Below are 20,221 nucleotides of genomic sequence, written 5' to 3'. Positions count from 1 at the left end.
TGTCCTTTCTCTTGTAAGGACACCAGTCATTAGATTTAGGGCCCTCTCTAAACCCAGGAAGATGTCACCTTGAGATCCTTAACTGAGCCTATCCAAATAAGATCAGATTCACAGGTACGAGGGGATGGGACTTAATATATCTTTAGGAGATATTATTGAACCTACCATAGAAGGCGAAATATCAGTAGTTTTAAAAAAAAAACTTTAGCCCAAAAACTAATAGTAATACAAGTCAATATTATTACGAGTTTCCTATGTGTCAGGATCTGTCCTAAACACTAGCCATAAAATATCCCACTTAATCCTCTCAGCAATTCTGAGGCAGGTAAGATCATTAGCTTCAATCTGACAAAGGAGGAAACCATGCATGGTACCAGGAGCTTCATTAACATATCCATGGTTGCAACAAATAAGCAGTCCGACCCCAGAACCATTGCATCATTTTAGCAGGTATTGAGGAGAAGCACATCCCAGAGCATGCTCTGCCCCTGTGGTTTTTGGAGATTTTGAACATCTTTTAGGGCCTGGGAGAGTTGGGGTGGGGGGTGTAAGCAGTGGGAGGGGCCTCCCAGGCCTAAGCCTGTAGACTGGGGAGGAGGGAGAGATGGTATGTCAATCTACTGCCTGGCTGGCTCTGTCCACCAGTCCTTTTCAACCCTTGAGCCTGGGGACCACCATGAGGCAGAAGGACCAGGCAGGAACCAATACAGAATCTTGGGAATAGAAGCTGAGGTGACATCTTACTTTTGAAACATGCATCTCAAGCGTAAGGCAGGAAGCCCAGCATCTGATGTGTGACAGGAATGAGGATGTTCAGGGTGAGGCTGGCCTGCAGCTGGGAGCTCCTTTGGGAGTCCCATCCATCTGGTGCAGAGGTTTGCCCTCCCTGGGAGCCAGGCTAGACTGGGCAGCCATCTTCTTGACCTGATATCTATGAATGGACTTTGTAAAGTAAGATACTGACAGCATCACAAGTACCCAGCCAAGGAGCAGAAGAGAAACAGTGAATAGAGGGGTCCTCCCCCTTCAACTAGGGTTCCCTCTACCCACTTGAAGGATTTGTACTTTTCGCTTCATTCTTCCTTAGTGAATCAACCTACTTTCTTCAGGTAACCAATTTTGAAACCTACCACTGTGCCTGGGTGGCTCAGTGGTTTAAGTGTCTGCCTTCAGCTCGGGTCATGATCCCAGGGTCCTGGGATCAAGCCCCACATCAGGCTCCCTGCTCAGTGGACTCTGCTTCTCCCTTTCCCCCTGCTGCTCCCCCTACTCAGTACTCTCTCTCTCTATCTATCTCACCTGCTTTCTCTCAATTAATAAACAAATCTTAAAAAAAAAAAAAAAAAAGAAACCTACCCACTACCCATATGAACCCAAGAAAAGCTGAGACCAGTAACTGACCAACCCCAACTCTAGTGTGCAGATGGATGATACAGCAATGGCCTGTGAACAGTTCAGAAAAGCAGCCAGCACAAATTCAGTACTAGGCATATTAATAGGAGCCAATGTTTATTGATCACTCATGTGCTAGGCACCAAGCTAAGTTGTTTTTATGCATTCCCTCTTTAATTCATAGCTACCACCATGAGGTGGGATTATTACCTTGATTTCAAAGAAATTGACACTCAAACAAGTTAAAGTCTACCTGAGTCAAAAGCATTTGCTCTTGTCCCCATACATTAGTGGTTCTCAAAATGTGGTCCCTACATAAGTAGCCTTAGTATTACTGGGAACTTAATAGAAATGCAGGTGCTGAGGCCCCACTCGGACCTCCTGAATCTGAACTCTTTGGGCAGAGCCTAGCAGTCATCCTCCAGGTGATCCTCATGCATGCACAAGTTGGAATACCATTGCCCTGCATTATCCCGTTTCTTTGAAGATCCAGGCAGGCCAAAATAATCTCATTTTCTTTTGTAATAGGATGTCCAGAGTGGCAGATGAAAAAGATACCCTATCTCTAGAGTTCAGCAAACCCTTTGATCTACTTATTAAGAAATCTTAAGGAAAATGTGGAGGAGATTGATTGGGAAGGAGGCAGAACACAGCAGGATGATGAGTTACCCTACAGGCAGATAGGATGAGTGACAGTTAGACAGTCATACCCTGAGAGTGTGAGTTGACAGGTCGGTACAAATGTGGTAGGAAGTCTCTACTGAGGAACATCCCAAAGTGCTGCCCAGTTTGGGCTTCAATAAATAGTGTAGAAGATGGCATGGTATCAGTTCAGTAGATATCACAAAGCTGGGGGAGATGGGAAGTACTTTGGATAACAAAATGTAGACCCAACATGATTTTGACCAACCAGAAACAGAAATTAAGTATAAAATCGAGCACATGATCACCATGTATGGTTGTGTAATCTGTTCCCTCCCTAGTGCATTTTACTTGGGTTGAGGGATTAAATGGGAGCTGAAATAAAGGCACTTTAGTCAATTTCACCCACAAGAGGAGGACCCATTTTGAAGTTGACGTTAAAGGTTATTTTATGAACTTGCAGCAGTGTTAACCCATTATTTTTTTTAACTGGGGTAAAATATATACAACATAAAAATTGCATTTTAATCATGTAAACAATTTTTAATTGTGGTAAAACATATGTGATGTAAAATTTATATTTTTGATAAATTTTCATTGTACAGTTCAGTGACATTAAGTACATTCACATTTTGTGCAACCATCAGCAATATCTATTTCCAAAACATTTTCATCATCCTAAACAGAAACTGCACCTAGGAAGCAACAATTCCTCATTTCCCTCTTCTCTCAGCCTCTGGTAACCTCTAGTCTACTTTTTCTCTCTCAGAATTTTCCTATTCTAGGGGATCCCTGGGTGGCTCAGTGGTTTAACGCCTGCCTTCAGCTTGGGGAGTGATCCTGGAGTCCCCGGATCGAGTCCTGTGTCGGACTCCCTGCATGGAGCCTGCTTCTCCCTCTGCCTGTGTCTGTGTCTCTCATGGATAAATAGATAAATCTTTAAAAAAAAAAAAAAAAGAATTTTCCTATTCTAGATATCCTATATGAATGAAATCATACAGTATTTGTCTCTTGGTATTTAGCTTATTTCACTTAGCATAATGTCTTGAAGTTTTATCCACGTTGTAGCAGGCATCAGAATTTCATTTCTTTTTATGGCTGAATAATATTGTCTTGTACATACAGACCACAATTTACTTACACATTCATCTGTTGATGGACCTTCAGGCTATACTTACCTTTCAACTCTTGTGAATAATGTTGTAATGAACATGGGTATACAAGTGTCTGTTTGAGTCCCTCTTTTCAATTCTTAGAGGTACATACCCAAGAGTAGAATTCCTGGATCATAAGGTAATTCTTTTTTAGCTTTTTGAGAGACTGTCAAACTGTTTTATACAGTGGCTACACCATTTTAGATTCCCAACAGGATATGCAAGCATTCTTATTTCTCCTCATCCTTGCCAACACTTAGTTTAGTTTTCTTTTAATTCTAGCCATCCTAGTGGGTATGAAATAGTATCTAATTATGATTTTGATTGGCATTTCCCTAGTGATTAATAATGTTGAGTGCTTTTTTTCCATGTGCTTTTTATTATTTGTATATATTCTTTGGAGAACTATATATTCATGATCCTTTGCCCATTTTTTAATTGGTTGTTTATCTCTGTTGTTGAGTTATAGGAGTTCTGTATATGTTCTGAATATTAAGCCCTTCTCAGATATGTGATTTGGAAGATATTTCCCATTCTGTTGGTTCCTTTTTCACTCTCTTGATGGTGTCTTTTGATGCACGAAAGTATTTAACTTGGTGAAGTTCGATTATTTATTTTTTTATTTTGTCACTTGTGCTTTGGTATCATATTGAACAAACCATTGCTAAATCTAAGGTCATGAAGATTTCATTTCCCCCCATGATTTCTTCTAAGAGTTTTATAGTTTTAGCTCTTTAATTTAGGTCTTTGATCTATTTTGAGTAATTTTTATATACACTATGATGTAAAAGTCTAACTTCATTATTTGCATGTTGATATCCAGTTTTTACAGCCCCATTTGTCAAAAAGACCGTCCTTTTCCCCTATTGAATAGTTTCAACACTGCTGTGGAAAATCAATTGACCACAAACATGAAGGTTTATTTTATTTTGGGGCTCTCAATTCTACTCCAATTTTCTATACATCTATCCTAATGCCAATACCACTGTTTTAATCACTGTAATTTTGTAGCATATTTTGGAATTGGGAAGCATGAGTCGTCTTCTTTTTTCAGATTGCTTTGGCTGTTTAGGGTTCCTTGAAATTCTATATAAATTTATTGTATTTTATTTTTTTTTATATAAATTTATTTTAAAATGGGTTTTTTCATTTCTGCAAAAAAAAAAAAAAAAAAAAAAACACAAACCCACCATTGACCTATCACTTTTTTTTCCTTTAGAGAGGGAGAGGAGGCAGGGGGAAGGGCCGAGGGAGCAGGGAGAGGGAGAGAATCTCAAGCAGGCTCCATGCCCAGCACAGAGTCTGATGTGGGGCTTGATCTCACAACCCTGAGATCATGACCTGAGCCAAAATCAAGAGTCACTTAACCAACTGAGCCAGTCAGGGGCCCCTGACCCACCACTTCTGATTAAAAACAATATTAGTGTCACCTCTCCACAATGGGGAGGCAATGTGGCTAAACAGCAGACCCTATAGTACCCCAAATAACCAATTTAAGCCAACAGTGCTTCATGGCTACCCAAAACAGGTGATGTTGGGTTCTATTTAAACCAGTGCAGGAGGAGAGAAGCCCTGTGTTCTGTACTCTACCCACTGAGGCCCACATTTTTCTAGAGGGCTCTTGAGACCATAGATGCTGTCCCCAGGGATAGAATAATTTGCTATTTTTTTAAAGATTATTTATTTATTTATTTGAGAGAGAGAGAGAGAGCATGAGCAGGAAGAAGGGGCAGAAGGAGAGGTCACCAGACATGTGCCTGATCCCAAGACCCTTAGATCATGACCTGAGCCAAAGGCAGACACTTAACCAACTGAGTCACCCAGGTACCCCTATTATTATTATTATTATTATTATTATTATTATTATTATATTCTTACTAATGTTTTCATTAGTAGAGAGCACTTAAGGAAATTGGAGAGATGACTGGGTAGGTTAAAGGAAGGGATGCAGGACAACTTTCAAGTATTTGGATGGCTCTCCCTCTGCCTTTCTGTTTACTCTTTCACTTATAATGCAAAAGATTTCCTACAGGCAGTCCCGGTGGCCCAGTGGTTTAGCACCGCCTTTGGCCCGGGGTGTGATCCTGGAGACCCAGGATCAAATCCCACATCGAGTTCCCTGCATGGTTGTTTATCTCTGTTGTTGAGTCTCTGTGCCTGTGTCTCTGCCTCTCTGTCTCTCTCTGTGTCTCTCATGAATAAATAAATAAAATTAAAAAAAAAAAGAGAGATTTCCTACAGTTATATGAAGACAAATGATCAGGAGCCAGCCCAAACTGCTTGGTTTCTAACCATTGGCAATGTTTTTAACCATTACACCAGTTCAAATCTGGAATAAGCTGCCTGCCTTGGGAGGTGGTGAGTTCCCTGTCATGGGAAATGCCCAAACAGAGGCCAGGTGATGGATTATTGATTCAGTATGGCATTCAGTTAATGACCTGAGAGACTCTTTCAATCATGGAGCAGAGCTTGTAAAAAAATTAATCTGAGTGTGGCCACTCCTTCTTCCCAAAGCATCCTCTCTATGACAGCTGCTGCAATGGGTGCTGGGAACAACATGGCTGTCAACAAGAATCTACTTGTTCAGGTGATGTTTCAATATCACTTTAAAAGGGGCAGTGGCACCTGGATGGCTCAGGCAGTTAAGCATGCTACCTTGGTTTCAGCTCAGGTCATGATATCAGGGTTGTGAGATTGATCCCCGTGTCAGGCTCTATACTTAGTGTGGAGATTCTCTCTCCTTCTCCTTCTGCTCACCGCTGCCAAATAAATAAATAAAAATAAAATCTTATTTATTTTTTTAAAAAGATTTTATTTATTTATTCATGAGAGGCAGAGAGAGAGAGACAGAGAGAGGCAGAGACACAGGCACAGGGAGAAGCAGGCTCCATGCAGGAAGCTTGATGTGGGACTGGATCCAGGGTCTCCAGGATCACTCCCTGGGCTGAAGGTGGCGCTAAACCGCTGAGCCACCCAGGCTGCCCAATAAAATCTTTTTTTTTTTTTAAAAAAAGGGGGCCAGGGTAAAGTTCTGGAAAGAGCAGACAAACATAGGTTTGAATCGCAGCTGAGTCTCTAGCATACACAGCCCTGGCAAGTTTCCTAATCTCCCCATGTCTCAGTTTCCTAATTTGTACAATAGGAAAATTATACCAGCGATAGCCAGCCATATACAACCTGTTTGCTCATTCCCAGTCCTGGTGGCACCACTGCCCATAGGTCTATCCTATCTTCTGGAGCATCTGACCTAGCCTGGCCAGTTAGAGTTGCCTTTCCTCTGTCCACTGAATAGATATGTGACCTTCATAGGAGCCAGTCAGAGTCTCCCCATGTAGTTTGCTCTATACATGGAGAGCGGGCTGCTCTCTTCCCCTGGTACTGAGGGCTGTAAAGGCATCTGGGCTTGGGATCCCTTGGACATCTTTCCAGCTGTGCAGGCAGAAGGTGTCTGAGCCAATACAGAAGGTAGTCAGTTTAAGAGCTGGAGCTAAGGGGCATGGCTGGTTCAGCTGGTAGAGCATATGGCTCTTGATCTCAGGGTCCTGAGTTCCAGCCTCATATTAGGCATGGAGCTTACTTAAAAAAAAAAAAAAATTGGGATCCCTGGGTGGCGCAGCGGTTTGGCGCCTGCCTTTGGCCCAGGGCGCGATCCTGGAGACCCGGGATCGAATCCCACGTCGGGCTCCCGGTGCATGGAGCCTGCTTCTCCCTCTGCCTGTGTCTCTGCCTCTCTCTCTCTCTGTGACTATCATAAATAAATAAAAATTTAAAAAAAAAAATTAAAAATGCTGGAGCTAATGAGGGGCTGGCTCAGTTGGAAGAGCATGTGTCCAAAAAAAAAAAAAAAAAAAGGTAGAGCATGTGTCTCTTGATCTTGGGGTTGTGAGTTCTAGTGCCACACTGGATGTTTTAAGATTACTTAAAAAAATAAATAAACTGGGCACCTGGGTGGCTCAGTCGGTTAAGCATCTGCCTTCAGCTCAGGTCATGATCCCAGGGTCCTGGGATCAAGCCTCACATAGGGCTCCCTGCTCAGTAGGGAACCTGCTTGTTTCTCTCCCAATTCCCCTGCTTGTGCGCTTGCTCTCTCTCTCTCCCAAATGAATAAAAAAATCTTAAATAAATACATAAACTTAAAAAAAAAAGAGCAGGAGCTAATGAGAGAAAGCCTACACTAATCTGACTCCAGTCTAGATCCAGCTATGTGTAAAGTCCATTCCTGTTTTTATCAGTTCTGTGAGCAATAAATATCTTTTTTGGCTTAAGCTAATTTGAACTAGGCTTCAGTCAGTAGGAGCCAAAAACACCCTGACCAGTATATCTTTCTGCAGGGCAGTTGTGTGGATTAAAAGAAATCACATTGCAGAGTACCTGGCACCTAGCAGACATTGTGTGAGAGACTAACAAGCCTGCCTGCTTTTCTGGTGTAACCATACTGACAACAGAGGCAGATGGGAATGGATTGTTTGTGCGGGTGTATGCAGGAAGTGAGCATGTGATCCCAGCTGGGCCAGTCAAACTGTTTCTCTGGGCTGTTCTGAGGGCAGCAGCAGGGTCACTAAGCTGATTTCCATGGCCAAGCTCCCTGTCCCATGAAGAAGCCCATTTGTGATAGGAGAGAATGACACTGACATGCAAAGAGTGGGAGAGCCCAGGACAGTTGAGTCTGGCCACCAGCATTCTGAAGACCTGCTGCTCCCTCTCTGCCATGTGCTCCAGTGAACTGCTCCTTCTCTTCAGTTTGAACTGGATTTCTATCCCCTGCCACAGAAGGATTCCTGACTAATGTGCCTGGAGGCTAGCTGAAGTGAGGCCAGAAAAGACCCACTGGGTCAGCTCTGCAGCTGGAATGCTCTGTCCCTCATCCTGGCATGGGAAAAGCCAACATCTTTTCCTGTCAAACATCTCTCACATCCAGTGTCTGGGGCAGACTGGGTCCTTGAGGGGAACAGACAGGGCTGAGGCAGGTCACTGATGTCATGGTCTACTACTCTCTCTAGTTGCCACCATTCAAATCCTTGACTAAACTGTTGCCCCGTCTCTAAACAGTGTCCTATCTGACCAGTGGGACTATTATAATGACTGCACGGTGAACAAACTTGCCTCCCCCACCTTCTGTCTAGTTTAGGGAAGAGGTTCGGTTCCCCTTCACCCTGGTTGGTGAAGGTGAGAGCATGAGTGGTCTGGGCTGAGCCACCATGACAGATTTGATAAGTAAGGCAGAGTCCAAGCTTGGTGACACTTGGGGCACCCCTCTAAGGCTTCACCAAACTCTATCCTGTGTACCTGGCACAGTGCCATCCACATTTTCTTTTGTGTGTTAACCAACAATCATTTGTTGAGCAGGTGCCATGTGCTGGGCCCTGTGCTAGGAACAAAACAAAGCTCACATTCTAATGCAGGGAGACAATAGCTAAAGTAAAAAATGTATAGTGTGTCAGACATCAGTCATGGAAATAACAATCAGGGGACGGGAAGAAAGGACCAGGGAGGGTGAAGATGGGTTACAATTTTGTAAAGGATAGCCTTTCCAAGCAAGAAGTTGGGGAGCAAGGAGGAGCATGCCTGGTGTATTCAAAAAATGGCAAAGTATTGCTGGTGGGAATAAAAATGGTACGACAGCCCCTTTGGCAAGCAGTTTGGTGCTTTCTCAAAAAGTGAGTTACCATTTGACCCAGCAATTCCACTCCTAAATATCAACTCAAGAGAAACGAGAACACAGGTCCACACAGCAGCATTATTCACAAGAGCCAAAAAGTGAAAAGAAACCAAATGTCCATCAGCAGATGGAGAAACAAATGGCAGTATATCCATATAGTGGAGTATTATTCAACCTCACAAAGAGATAAAAGCACTCACTGATCCCTGTTACAGCATGGATGAGCCTTGAAAATACTATGTTATGTAAAAGAAGCCAGCCACAAAAAAACCCACAAATTGTGAGATTCCATTCATATGGGTGAAATGTCCTGCCTAGGCAAATCTGCAGACAAAAAGTAGATTATTGGATGCCAAGGGCCGAGGGCAGGGGCAGGGGCAGTGACTGCTAATGGGTCAGCGTTTGGTTTGGGGGATGTAGAAAATGTTCTGGAATTAGATAGTGGTGATTATTGTACAACCTTATGAGTATACTAAAACCCACTGAATTGTTACACTTTAAAGGGTGGATTTAGTGGTATGCAAATTATATACCAATTTTTTAAAGGAATGAAAAAACCTGAGGAGACCAGTGCCTCTGAGAGAGCAAGGATGAAGCCAGGCACACAACAGTGTACAAGTTGCTTGATATGTATTTGTTGAAGCCGTATAAGAGCAAGAATTGTTACCCTTCGTGTCCCCTGCCTTTTTCAACAAGGGAAAGAGACCTCTGGCTCCCCCAGTGGTGAGACCCAGGCCCACTAGTTCTGGTGTGTGAACAGGTGGAGATGCTCACGCAAATCCCTCCTCCCGGGAAAGACAGAGGCATGCTGCGGAGGTAAACCAGGTGATTTAGAATGAACAGTCTCAAGCTCCAAGTTCTGCTTCCCTGGGCTTGTCCGTCACTTTCTTCCCTCATGGAACCTGCACTGGGCTCGCAAGACCTTAGTTTTCCTGCCTGTAAATGGGAGAGAAGGGAAATCCTCCCTCAGCCCTGGCCCAGGACTTAATGGAGGCAGAGGAAGGAGTGCCTTTGTGTGATGGGGGAGCGGACTTCTGAGCCTCTGAAGTGAAGCCTTGGGGCCCAGGCCAGAGTCAGACCCCCAGATGCTAGGAGAAGCTGCCAGTGGGCCTCTGGGGGAGGGGACACAGTGAGTTGAATGGGCCCTCACCCAGCATGGCCCTCAAGGCAGGGAGGTCCTGGAGGGGTGAGGTGGGAGAGTGGGGAAGGTTTGGAAAACAGGCATTGCCCAGAAAAATGTTTAGGAGGTCAGTATGTAGGGCCATGGGAGGGATCCTGAGGACAAGCTACACAGATGCCACGAGCCAGCCTGAGGTTCAGGCTCAGCCAGGAGCAGGCCCAGCCTCCATGTAAGGAAAGGTGAGGTGGGGGTGGCGCAGGGCAAACCACCACCGCGCAGAGCATGGCAGGGGGTACCAGGGACCACTGCGGTGGGTGCGGGGTGTTACAGAGAGCACAGAGGAATCAAATATAGTCTATTCCTGGGCCCTTGGGGAGGATAAAGGGTATAACCATTGTGATAAGATGCATTGGCTCCTTAAATGTTAGGACAACATGGTGGGGAGAGGTGGGTGCTCTCATTACTGGTTCACAGCTGAGGAAATGCTCTGTTCAGAGAGGGAGCCACTTGCCCACAGTGACCGAGCTGAGGGGTGGCAGAGCCAGGCAAGAGTCAAGTCCATCTGACCACACAGTCCAAGCTCTTCCCACACTACCCCCGGGTAAACCAAGCTGATGAAAGAATTGAAAACTGCCCCCAGCAGGGCATATAGGGAGCCACCTGGTCTTCCAGCCTTATCATAGGTTTTGGCTCTACTGATTTCCCCCTAGCTGGTGGCTGGGGAGGGGATGGAGCATGGTAGGGTGAGGAGGGCATGGGGATGGTGTCATGACCCCCAGAGAAAGGTCAAGGCCCTTGACCCAGCATTGTGGCCAGATAAGCTAGGAGTTTTGGTTTGGGGCTCCAAGGAGGCCCCATAAGGAACCAGTCCCTCTCCTCCCCAGGTCTTCCAGCTGCCTCCACTCTCCTGAACCTGTCTTCCTCTCAGGGCTGCTTTGCCTGAGCAAGTTCACATCTTGTCCTGAGCTGGGGATGGTGTCCCTTTCCCTATACAACCCCTGGGCCTTTGAAGTGTCCTCCCATCTTTTCAGGTCACCTCCCCATGAAATCTTCCTCATCTTCTGACAACGTTCTCATGTGCATTAAGCATCTCCTATGTGCCAGAAGCCCAAACCTGGCCCCAACTCTCTGGCCTGAAGAGTTGTTGTCAGCAGAGGGACATACCAGGACTGTGGGAGCCTAGGATTGAAGGGAGGAGCAGTCAGATAAGGCATGATGAAGTAAAGGACTTTTGGCCTGAGCCTTAGAAAACAATCAAACGTTCAGAGGACATGGGAGAAGGAGCAGAGGACATTCCAGGCAGAAGGAATGTGGGGTTGCCCTATCTTAGAGGATAAACAGCCCAAAGCCATTTATTCTCACCTCCCTGTGGATCTACCATGTTCTTTAAAAAAAATTTTTTTAAACATTTTTAAGTAATCTCATGTGGGGCTCGAACTTACGACACTGAGCTCAAGAGTCATTTGTTCCACCACTGAGCCAGCCAGGCGCCCCCCTGCCGTGTTCTATCCTATGCCTGCCTGTGGGCAACATGAAGGAGGGGGTCAGGCCATGCTTCCTTGGGACCTCACAGAGCCCTGAGAGCAAGGGGCTCCAGGGGAATGTTAGATGAGACAAATGAGGACCACCTTCTGGTCAGTTCCTCTCCCTGAGTCAGCTTGTTTTATGTGAGCATGAGTGAGACCATTTCCCACCCTCTCTGGATGGCAATTAGGGAGTCATATTTCGTTTTGCCTTTTACAGAATAAGTATACACAAGTCTTATTTTTAGAGATGAAGATACTTGAGGCTCAAGGGGATCAAAGCCACCGAGCTAGAGGCGAAGCTGGAATTATTATTATTTTTAATATATATTTTTTATTGGAGTTCGATTTGCCAACATATAGTATAACACCCAGTACTCATCCCATCAAGTACCCCCCTTAGTGCCCATCACCCAATCACCCCAACACCCTGCCCACCTCCCCTTCCACTACCCCTTGTTCATTTCCCAGAGTTAGGTGTCTCTCATGTTTTGTCAACCTCTCTAATTTTTCCCACTCATTTGCTTTCCTTTCCCCTATAATCCCTTTCACTATTTTTTATATTCCCCGTATGAGTGAAACCATATGATGATTGACTTACTTCACTCAGCGTAATACCCTCCGGTTCCATCCACGTAGAAGCAAATGGTATTTGTCATTTCTAATGGCTGAGTAATATTCCATTGTATACATAGACCACATCTTCTTTATCCATTCATCTTTCGATGGACACCGAGGCTCCTTCCACAGTTTGGCTATTGTGGATATTGCTGCTATAAACATTGGGGTGCAGGTGTCTCAGCTTCTCACTGCACCTGTATCTTTGGGGTAAATCCCCAACAGTGCAATTGCTGGGTCGTAGGGCAGCTCTATATTTAACTCTTTGAGGAACCTCCACACAGTTTTCCAGAGTGGCTGTATCGTTCACATTCCCACCAACAGTGCAGGAGGGTTCCCCTTTCTCCACATCCTCTCCAACATTTGTCGTTTCCTGTCTTGTTAATTTTCACCATTCTCCCTGGTGTGAGGTGGTATCTCATTGTGGTTTTGATTTGTATTTCCCTGATGGCAAGTGATGCGGAGCATTTTCTCATGTTCTTGTTGGCCATGTGTAGGTCTTCTTTGGTGAAATTTCTGTTCATGTCTTCTGCCCATTTCATGATTGGATTGTTTGTCTCTTGGGTGTTGAGTTTAGTAAGTTCTTTATAGATCTTGGATACTAGCCCTTTATCTGATAGGTCATTTGCAAATATCTTCTCCCATTCTTTTTTTTTTTTTTAAGATTTTATTTATTCATGAGAGACAGAGAGAGAGGCAAAGACACAGGCAGAGGGAGAAGCAGGCTCCATGCAGGGAGCCTGACATGGGACTCGATCCCGGGTCTGCAGGATCACACCCTGGGCTGAAGGTGGCGCTAAACCGCTGAGCCACCTGGGCTGCCCATCTTCTCCCATTCTGTAGGTTGTCTTTTAGTTTTGTTGACTGTTTCTTTTGCTGTGCAGAAGTTTTTTATCTTGATGAAGTCCCAATAGTTCATTTTTGCTTTTGTTTCCCTTGCCTTCATAGATGTATCTTGCAAGAAATTCCTGTGGCCAAGTTCAAAAAGGGTGTTTGCCTGTGTTCTCCTCTAGGATTTTGATGGATTCTTGTCTCACATTTAGATATTTCATCCATTTTGAGTTTATCTTTGTGTATGGTGTAAGAGAATGGTCTAGTTTCATTCTTCTGCACGTGGCTGTCCAATTTTCCCAGCACCATTTATTGAAGAGACTGTCCTTTTTCCAGTGGATAGTCTGTCCTGCTTTGTCAAATATTAGTTGACCTTAGAGTTGAGGGCCCATTTCTGGGTTCTCTATTCTGTTCCATTGAACTATGTGTCTGTTTTTGTGTGGTGCAACTGGAATTAGAACTCAGGTCTCTGGCTGCACAAAGTCTATGGTCCGTCTCTTCCTTCAGTGTTGTTGCCTGGCAGCAGGACCTAGCCAGAAATTGGAACGGAGGCACAGGAAGTGGGCTTGGGTCTAACAAGGCAAGATGGGAACCCTTGATCTGAAGCAGGCCTGAGGCAGGAGGGGCAGTGCCTCTGGGCAGCAGGAGCCAGAGTCCTAGACTCCAGGTCTGGACAACTCCAGGTCCCCATCTAGTGGTAAGAGGTAGCCATTGCTACATGGCCCAGGCAGCTCACAGGCTACACTGATCCAGTCAGGTCACCAGGAAACCACCCTCCAGCAAGAAGCACCTCTTCCGATGGGCACTTGACGGGATGAGGACTGGGTGTTATTCTGTATGTTGGCAAATTGAACACCAATAAAAAATAAATTTATTATTAAAAAAAGAAAAAATAAGAAAAAATAATAAAAAATAAAAAAAAAAATAAAAGAAACACCTCTTCCCTGGGCCTGGGGTCCATTGGAGAGAGAGGAGGCCCCATTGAGGGGCATGTGCATTGGGGTTCATGCCCTTCAGGATTTCTCTGCGGCAGCACAGTCGCCTATGGGGGCTCTGCCCTCAGCCACAGACACCCCAACACACAGGCCCCCAAGTCTAGGCCAGATTTCCCAGGGTCAGGGACTGGCCAAACTGTCACCCCGGAAGGCAAGTTCTCATCCACCTGTGTTGGCTTCCAGGACAGGAGGGGTCACCTAGCTCTGGTGCACTGAACCCTGGAGGCTGCCCAGGCCAGAGGGGAATTGGCTCTGTCTCTAGATGACCCCCAGGACCCCATCCTCAGAAGCCCCTAGGCTCCTCCTCAGGAGGAGCGGGGAAGCAGAATTCACTGTTCCAGACAGTATCTCAGTCAAAACAACCCATGAGCTAGGTACTATTATCTCCACGTGGAAGAAGTGAAGGGGAGGGATAATTAGCCCTAGTCAATTGTTCACTGGATACTAACTGTAAATCATTGTGTGGGGGCACCTTACCCAGAAGGGAGAGGTCAAGGAGAAGCTTCCTGGAGAAGGGACCAGTGGGCCAAGTTTTAAAGGAAGACAGGAAAAGATTCCAGGCAGAGGGAGGAAGAGCATGTGAGTGTGAGAAGGACACAAGGCAAGATCATCAAGATTAATCTAGACCTGGGTAGGTGGACAGTGTGGGTAGAGCCCTGGGGTGGGGGTGGGGAGTAGGGGGGCAGGCTGGTGTTCGTAGGCAGATCTCACTGTCAGGTTAAGGATTCTGGACTCCAAGATCATGGGAAGCCTTTCTTTCTTTCTTTATACTTAAAATTTTATTTATTTGAGAGAGTGTAAGTGAGCAAGAGAGAGCACAAGGAGGGGGAGGGGCAGAGGGAAAGGGAGAAGCAGATGCCCTGCAAAGCAAGGAGCCCAACGTGGGGCTCGATTCCAGGACTATGGGATCATGATCTGAGCTGAAAGCAGATGCTTAACTGATTGAAATACCCAGGCACCCCCAAGGGAACCCTTTAAATAGGGCAGTGCAGGACACCTGGGTGGCTCAGTGGTTAAGCGCCTGCCTTTGGCCCAGGGTGTGATCCTGGAGTCTCATGATGGAGTCTCACATCGGGCTCCCTGCATGGAGCCTGCTTTTCTCTCTGCCTGTGTCTCTGTCTCTCTCTTTGTGTCTCTCATGAATCAATCAATCAAATCAAATCAATCAATCAATAAGGCAGTGACCCTGTCTCATCCATGTTTCAGGAAGGTCCTGCCTGGCAGGGAACTATGGGCGGGCAGGCCTGCTCTAAGCCTCTCAAGGTGGAGAGGCTTGTCCTAAAGTTGGGGGTGGCAGGTTGTTACTCAAGGCAGGGGCTCAGCAGCAGCAAAGGCCCAGAAGCCAGGGGGCGTCAGAGCCTCTCAGAAACAATCACCCAGCGGTTTTTTTCAGAGAGAAGGGTTGAGGGCTGGGAGGGTTTGGGCACAGATGGCCTTTAGCCAGCTTGGGCTGCTATAAAAACAACAGACTGGGTACCTTATAAACCACACACATTTATTTCTCATAGTTTTGGAGGTTGGAAGTTGGAGATCAGAGCGCCAGCACGGGCAGGCAAGGGACCTCTTCTGGGTGGCAGATGTGTCATTGTATCCTCACATGGTGGAAGGGGAAGAGTCTTCTATAGCAGCACTAATGGCATTCATGAGGACTCTGTCTTTGTGACCCCTCCCAAAGGTTCTACCTCCTAATACTACAACCTTGGGTGTGAGTTTTCAATGTGAATTTTGGGGTGATACAAACATTCAGATGATAGCAGTCTGGAATAGTTCCCTACAAAGGCAAATCCTCAGGCAAGATGTACACCCTCCCCAGGCCTCAGTTCCTCAGGCCTTCAGGGGCTCTCTGTAGTCAATGCCAAGTGGAATCGGAGCAGGGGCTTCGGGCCCAGGGCCTGGACAAGCATATCCTGGAGGGACCAGGTGTGGGCCCTGCTTCCAAAGGATATATTTCATTCCTCTACTTACTTATTCATTCCTTCATTCATTCATGCAGTAAATGCTTTATGTACCCCTGCCATGTGTTAAGTTACAGTTTTAGGTCTGGGGATCTAGCAATAAACCCAGCAGATACCAGCCCCATCTTGAGAGAACCAGTGACCTCATAGAGGAGACAGAGACCTTCAATAAATCTATCCCTTCCCCAAGGCATTGTTGCGGGGTAGGGTGGGAATGGGCTTGGCTCCAGCAAACTGGGCAGACAGGGGAGCCTCAGAGAGTCTGGAGAGGTTGGTTTCTCCATGGAAAGCCACCGAGTGCCTTTGTGTAAGCATATCTCTGTGTATTTGCAGGCATGTGTGTCCATGTGAGTGTGCATGTCTGTTTGTATGTATATCTGTATGTGTTGTTAAATGAGTGTACCTTTGGGGGGGTGTCCATATATGTATCTGTGTATGTGTGTGGGGGGGTGTTAGCCTGCTATGCATGAGTCTCCATGGGTGTGCATGCACGGTTGTCTACAGGACGAATCTGTGTGGGTGTTGCTGTGTGAAAGGGAGTGTGCCTTCTGGGTGACTCCTAAGGGGTTTCTCAGAACTCACTAGATCAGTAATAAAACTAGAACTGCTGTGAACACAACCAGGACAGCTGTGGGAGGCCAAGGCTGGAAGCGTGGATGGCCCCTCTAAGAAGAGAATAAGACCCAAAGTTGGGGCAGGGTGAAGAAACAGCCAGCGGACCAGGGTTGAATAAGCACCAGTCCCATAAGAAGCCTGTCACATGAGGCTGGGCCAAAAGCTCAAAAGCATTCAAGAACCCCCAGGGCAGTAGAGCAAGAAATCTGAGGCCCCCAGGAAAGAGCACAGGCATGGGGGCAGCCAGACCTTGGTGTGCCTCCTTACCTGCTTCTTAGCAGCAGCATGACCTCGCACATGTCATAGCCTTGGTTTTCTCCTCTGTAAAATGGGAATAATCATACCCATCGCCCAGTGCCTAGAACTAATAAGAAAGTGCATGCCCAGTGTTAAGCATACAGACGGTGTTCCACAGCTCCTTCCCTCAGCTCCTCCCCATAGGGCCTGAGGATATCCTATTCTCTTTGGAATGGAAATCAATAAGGAAAGCAAACCTGAGCCTTGCCGGAGCTAAGTACTGGATAAGTACTCGCCTTGTGACCTCTCAGGTAACCCATGGAAACTCCTGCTATTGTTTTACACAGAAGCCTCTGCCCCAACCAGGGGTCCCTGGCAGGGCCTACTGGGCTGATAGGAAGGCCACTATCAGGTGGCAGGAAGGGCACTCATCCCCTGGTCTCCTGCATTTAGGCTCCGAGTTAGGCTGTGGCTCTCATGGACACGCCTCTTGCTGGGCTAAAGGGCAGTTGCCCAGCCTCCCCGTCCTTTCCCAGTGGAGGCTGACGTTACCCGTTAAAATTTATCAGCTAACCTTTCCAAGGATCGGCCCACGGACAGGACAGGGAAAGACTTCTTCCGTTGTTTACCGGTTAGCCTGACGCATTTCCTTTTATTTCTCTGAACCTCACTGTCTCCATCCCTGAAATGCGGATCAGTGAGAGCCCATAGGTGCAGGTGCTTTGAATAAAGCCTTCCCCACAGGTAAGGAATTAGTCCATAGGGGATCCCAGCTGTATGGGGCATCCCTCAACATGGGCATTTGAAGGCCCTCCCTTGGCATCCCCCTTGTCTCTTTAGGAAGAAGTCACACTAATCAGACTGGTGCTAGGTGGTGAAGTCACCAGTCTGTGCCTCTCCTACAGTTCCCTCCAAGGTGGGGAATAGGGGAGGAAATAACCACATCCCACAAGGGGTGGAGGTGGAGGCAGCTGGAGCCAGCTGGTTCCCTAAGGCTTTCGGGATCTGGAATGCACTTTCCTAATTGTGAATTCCTCCCAGCCACCAGCCCTGCCCCCACACCAAGAATGTCAGCAACAGCATCCCTCAGGGTAGGTTCCTCACACATTAAATAGAAGTACAGCCCCTGCCTCTTGTATGAAGAGCTTGAGAGGGGCGAAGCCTGGGAATTGGACCAAGGTCAACCCGTCACTCACAGATCAATTTGATTTTGGCCCAGACCACTTATTCTCAGGAAGAGGATTCTGGGGCCCAGAGAAGAAAGCCACATTGCCCAAGTTCACACAGCTAGAGCCAGTGCTTAACCTAGGACCTAATCTCCCGTGCCAGCAGATGAATATGAAGATAACTACTGCAGTATCAAAGGTTCCATCCTATCCTGTATTATATGTTGAAGAGGAAAGAGCTAGAAGCCTAGTGCAAGGAAGATACCTGGCTGGGGTCACAACAAGCTCACGGTGACTGTGTCTTGGTGGAAATCACCCTAGCTGCTGTGGACTGGGCTGCTTTCTAGCTATGTGCCTTTAGTTAATCATAAAGGAGATAATCTCCCAGAGGGCCAGAGCTCATCCAGGGACGTTGAAGGTCAGCTGGAATCAGGCTTCCAAAGCCTTCCCCCCAGGATCAAACTAGCAATCTGGCCTCACACCTTTCCCCCCTCTCATTCAAACTTGACCCAGACCCTTGGTGGCTTTTAACCCAAGGGAGACAGTCTCAGAGAGTGCTTTCCGCATTCCCCACCGTCTCCCACTGGAATAAAGCCGCCCCAAAGTTTCCCCAGGGCTTCTGGCACCCAGGGGTTACAGCAGGTCACCGGAGCAGCTCCGCGGGGCTCCCCCAGGGGCCCCATCTCGTGCCCTTCCCCCAGCCAAAGGCGACCTTGCAGACCACAGTGGAAAAGGTGGGGAGCTGGAGGACGGAGCTTACTTAGGCCGACTTCTGGGCGGGAGGAGCACTGGATCCCGCAGGGCGGCCGCAACCTCCTAACCTCCTATCCCCCACCCCACCCCTGCACCCTGCTGCACCCTGCAGCGGGCGGGGCAGGCGGAAGCAGTTTGTGCGGCACGCGGAGGGACCTCAAGGAGGTCCCAGCGCAGCCGGGCACCTAGAAGGTGGCCGGGCGGTTTTGCAGCCAGGGTCTCGCAGGTCGGGAAGTTGGCACCGCAGGGACAGTCCCACCGGGAAGCAGAGAAGCCACTCGGTTCCATGCGTCTGCTCCGCGGAGCCTCTTGGGCCCTCCGGTGCTTGTGTCGGTCTCTAGGCCTGGATCTACGTCGGGCTGTGGCTCTGTCTCGGAGCCCATCTCCGTGGAGCTCTCTGTCCACCTCGGGCTCTGGCGTGCGGCCGGCTGTCGGGCCGCGGTCCGGCCCCTGGCCTGGGGCGCCATCTCGTGGGCACTTGGGGAGTTGTCGCGGCTCGCGGACCGGACCAGCGACAGGTTTGCTTTGGGCGGGGAGCTGCGGCAGGTACCCAGAGGAGGGGCGGGGGTGCCTCGGAGTGGGAGTGGGTGTGCGGTGGGCGAGCAAATCTGAGCCTCCGGGAGTCCAAAGGAGCTCCAAGAGCAAATCGGAATCCCAGAATCCGACACTAGCGTCAACGTATCCACTGAGGGGTGACCCGGCTGCCGTCCCGAGGGCGCTCCCCCGGGGAGTGCCCAGAGAGGACCCAGAGCTCGGCTTCCTTTCCCATTGCCCTCTTCTTCGCCGGGCGCGCCAGGGTCTCCCCTCTGCTGGCCCATCCCTGGAACACGGGGCCTCCCGGCCGGCCCCTGCCTGCTGGGCGGGTGCCCCAGACTTTGAGATCGAGGATGGCGAAGGAGAGGAAAGAGTGGGATTGGATTTCAGGTACCTCCCAACGCTGGGAAGAGGGCAGGCTCAGCGGTTAAACTTGGTTTCCACGAGACTCTGTCCCTCGAACCACCCAGTATTCGGGAAAAGGGGTGAGGGGATGTGAGCCGAGGCGTTCACCTGTGTGTGTCCCGGGGGCAGGAAACTGCGCGTTCCCCTCCAGCCCCTAGGGGTGCCCTGCGGGGCGTTCACGGTGCGCCAGGGAAGCCGACCCCGGCTCAGCGCCCCTGGGCGGCGGGCAGGGCAGGCCGTTCGTGCTGTTTCCCCCGTGAGCGCGGGGTGGGGGGTCGCCGGGGGGTGGGGGTGGCTGGAGGGGCTCGGGGGACCAGGGAAGGGAGTTCTAGGTCTCCAGACCCGTGCTGCCTCGCCGCTAGGGGTCTCACAGAGGCCCCACACCCACATCCTCCGTCCCCGAGTTCCCGGGAGTCACACTCCCCCCCCCCGCACCGACCAGCACGGTTCCCTCTCTGACCCCATAGTCCCAACGCACGCGGCCCCGCAGCGACGCCTCCACCCGCACCAGCCCACGCCCGCGCCGCACACAGCTCCGCGGCTGCGCTGGCCATTCCGCCGTCTAGGGCCCCTGCTGCCAGGCCCAGAAGGGTTAAGAAGGCCTCGGGGCACCGGAGCGGCG

The 20,221-nt window shown here is 48.3% G+C and overlaps 2 long non-coding RNA genes across 3 annotated transcripts in view; one reads left to right on the top strand and one right to left on the bottom strand.

Moving 5' to 3' along the window:
- LOC144286198 (uncharacterized) overlaps positions 1–20,221 on the top strand; it is a 33,997-nt gene that overhangs the window by 11,208 nt on the left and 2,568 nt on the right. The gene's annotated exons all lie outside the window — the stretch shown is intronic.
- On the bottom strand, positions 9,472–20,013 carry LOC144286199 (uncharacterized). Of its 2 annotated transcripts, none has more exons than XR_013354279.1 (4): positions 19,708–20,013; positions 17,316–17,423; positions 16,772–16,868; positions 9,472–9,783 (listed from the first exon to the last, which is right to left on the bottom strand). It is a non-coding gene; the product is annotated as an uncharacterized LOC144286199 (long non-coding RNA). The 2 variants fall into 2 exon arrangements; XR_013354280.1 differs by lacking the exon at positions 9,472–9,783 and adding an exon at positions 11,851–13,772.

This window comes from Canis aureus, chromosome 16, assembly GCF_053574225.1.
Source record: "Canis aureus isolate CA01 chromosome 16, VMU_Caureus_v.1.0, whole genome shotgun sequence".
NCBI lineage: Eukaryota > Metazoa > Chordata > Mammalia > Carnivora > Canidae > Canis > Canis aureus.
Note: the sequence above shows the minus strand (reverse complement) of the source record. Positions and strands in the feature narration are given on the sequence as shown.